Raw genomic sequence first — 3,578 nt, forward strand, 5'->3', positions numbered from 1 at the left:
ACTCTGAAAAGGGAAGTTGTAACGAAAATATAACCATGAAAGGATTTGTTAGAGTCCATTGTTTTTTTACTATATTTAAATAAAAGACTATTTTTATAAATTATTTTCAATCTGAATGCTTGAAAGTTAATCAATTGTGTTAAAAAATCTTTTTTTTGTTGAAAATTAATTTTTCAAACTAGAAATTTAACTATTCTATTTTTTATTGAAAATTTATCTTTTGTAGTTCAAAATTTAATTACTTAGTTTGAAGATTCATGATTTCAGTTGAACATTTTATTTTAAGTGAAAAATTAATTTTTAATTTTCAATTTAACCATTCGAGCTAGAGATCCATCATTAAGTTGAAAATTCGTTTCTTTTTATATAAATTTAATATTTTTGTTCAAAAATATTATTACTTCGTTGATGGATCTTCTTGGATGTTTTAAATACATAGTGGATAAAGATCAAAATATTGTTTAAAAGTATAAGCGTAGATTTTCTTGTGAAAAAATTCCTTGCTGATATATTGATTTCATTTTTAAAGATTACTGTTTACATGAATTGAAAAATATGTGTCTGAGAAATATAGCTGGTGCTATTTTACTGACATTAAGCTCTTTTTTGAAAGCAAGCGTATCTTTTCATATGAATCATGTATGGATTCCAATGTGCGTGATTGATGACCTTTGCTTTTGTAGATATTGAGCAAATAAATACATTAGACTGCCTCTCTGGGAAGACAGGTTCTGAGTGAAGTAATTTTATCGAACATCGTAAGTGGTTCTTATTCTCAAATTGATTTCTTTCATTGAAATACACACAGTCTGAGAATACTCCTGTATTGAAAAGAAAGAAAATATTTGTCGAACATGACAGATATGAATCTACTCTCAAATACTGTATACTTTAATTGCGGTAAAGAAAAATATTTCGAATTCTCTGCATTAAAAAAAAAAAACTGGCAAAGAGGTTCACGCAGCAGGAGATATAAGGGTAAAATTAATATATATATATTTTTTAATCTTTCATAGTTAAAAATTAATTGCTTAATAGGTAAAAAGGTAACTATTTACAAACTTGTTTACAAATGACCTTTTCTAGTTAAAATTTCGACTTTCAGTTTAAAATTCTATCTTTATGATTTAAAACATCAACTATTTTGTTCCGTATTCATATAGTTGAATTTTTCTTTTTTGACAAAAAATTAATCTCGGTTTTAAGATGAACATCTGTGTTGAAAATTAATTCTTTTAATTCAGGATTCATCTTTCAAGTTTTAAAATTTATCTTAACGGTTGGAAATTAATTAGTTTGCTGAACTACTTGGTGCTTAACCTTCGTTAAAAATAATATTTCAGTATGAAAAATTGTACTACTCGAAAAAATTGAAAAATAAACTACTAAGTTTTTAATTTATGCATTATAATTCGTCTTTTTTTGTGAAATGAATTGTATTGATTAAAATTGTATCTCTCTGCTTGAATAATGAATTATTTTGTTTTACTATTCAGTAGAAAAAATACCATTTTTAGATGAAAATTCATGTATTTTTTGGAAATTTGTCGTTTGTGGCAGAAAATTACACTTCGTGTTTTAAAATTGTACTTCTTGTATTAAAAATAAAACTTTTTCCTTAAAGTTTAACTACTATTCTATTTTTTCTTTATAATTAATCTATTTTGGTTTATTTTGTTCAACTTTTCAATATTTTTTTGTTGAAAATTAATTTTTGATCAACGTAAAAAGTAGAGATTCTGGTTTTCTTGAACATTTAGCTTTTTTATATAAAAGTTTAACTATTTTGTTGCATATATATATTTCTTTTGTCTGTTTTTAATTTAACTATTTAGTTTTAAACTTGTGTATTTTGATCAATATTATTTTTTGATAGAAAAATAATGCTCTGGGTTGAAACTTAAGTTTTTCTAAAAGTTAAATTGTTTGATTAGAGCTTGAACTCATTTGTTAAATAACTAGTTTTTTGTTAAAAATTCATCTATTTGGTTATAAATGATTCTTTTCGTTTGAAAAAAGATTAATTTTTTAACTGAAAATTAAACTATTTCTATTGAAAATTCATGATACTATAGTTGAAAATCCATTTTCAGGAGCTTCATCTCTTTTGTTATAAATCCAACTATTTTTATATAAATGCTCATTTTTTGCTTGAAAAGTCTACTTTTATATTTTATTTGTTTAAAATTTACTTTTAGGGTTGATGATTTATAACTTACTTCGAAAATATATATTTTTTGTTGAAAACTCTTTTCTTCTTCTAGTTAAATATTAATTTTTTTACTGAAAATTTATTTGATCATTTTTTTCATTAGTTTAAAAAACTTAACTAGTTGGTTTAAAAATTACCCTTTATAGTTTAAAATTAACCTCTTTTGGATAAAAATAAACTATTTGTATTAAAAGTTAGCTTCTCCTGATGAGAAAATTATTTCCTTTTAAGAAATAATGCTTTTTTGTTGCAGATCCCACTTCTTCGTTGAAATTAGATCACGCTTGGTGAAAATGTATTGGCTTGGTTAGAAATTCACTATTGTAATAGCAAATTTTCCTCTTAGGTTAATGCTGAAATATTTGTATTGAAAGTTTGCTTTTTGGGTTGACAATTAACTTTTTTGTTAAAAATTGAAATATTACATTTGAAAATTGATGATTTTAGTTGTGAATTCATTTGTTTTTGCAGAAATTTCATCTTTTTTGTTATAGGCTCAATTATTTTTGATTAGGATTTAATTCTTTTAGTTTGAAAAGTGTCCTTTTATATATTTCTTTATAATTTTGTCTGGCTAAAATGGCAAGTACTTAGTCAAAAATCAATTTATTGCGTGGAAAATTTAATAATTTAATTAGAAAGTTATTCCTTTTGTTTGAAAATTCATCAGTTTCAATTAAAATTAACTTTCTTGTCAAAAGTAATACTTGAAATTTTTTTAATTTAATTGTTTAATAAAAATTGTGGATAATCTTCCTTCTTGGGTCTAAGAATATTCCAGTATTGAACACAAAGAAAATATTTTTCAAATACGAAAGATGTGAAACTACATGCAAGACTTTGTATTTTAATTGTGGGAAAGGAACATCTTTAGGATTTTCTGTATTTAAAAACAAAACTGAAAAAAGATTCACGAAGTAGGAGAGCCCAGAGAAAAATGAATAATTTTGTTCTCGGGAGAATAAAGTTAGGAAAGAATACGTTCGCCCAAGCTTCGGTTCCTTACACGTATCTCATATGAACGTCTATTTTACGATGACAGTATTTTACTTTTCTCGAGAGATGAAGACAAGGTTTAGTGCTACAAGATCTTCGTGAATATCGTGACTTCAGTATTACTGAATTGTTCCCAGTTTAAACAAGACGAAAATGTAACTGCTTTAGAGAACTAATTTCAAACGTGAATAAATCTTTAGCCTATAAAAATTAAAAAAAAAAGTAACATTGTGAAATTCCATTGAAATATATCTCATTTACTTTGGACAGTTTGATTAGTTAGAATTAGAATTCCTCCGCAGTCGTGTAATTTCAGAAAATCAACGAAGCGTTGTGTTCTAATTAACTTTAATGGCAGAAGCTTAAAAAT

General features: G+C 24.8%; 1 long non-coding RNA gene across 1 annotated transcript in view; it reads left to right on the forward strand.

Annotated features, from left to right (window-relative positions):
- The first annotated feature begins 744 nt into the window (after positions 1-744).
- Positions 745-3,578, forward strand: part of LOC117171851 — a 5,266-nt gene continuing 2,432 nt past the window's right edge. The window contains exons 1-2 of the long non-coding RNA XR_004466932.1: positions 745-978; positions 2,466-2,518. This is a non-coding gene — a long non-coding RNA (uncharacterized LOC117171851). The remainder of the gene's footprint in view (positions 979-2,465; positions 2,519-3,578) is intronic.

This window comes from Belonocnema kinseyi, chromosome 4 (assembly GCF_010883055.1).
Source record: "Belonocnema kinseyi isolate 2016_QV_RU_SX_M_011 chromosome 4, B_treatae_v1, whole genome shotgun sequence".
Classification (NCBI taxonomy): Eukaryota; Metazoa; Arthropoda; class Insecta; order Hymenoptera; family Cynipidae; genus Belonocnema; species Belonocnema kinseyi.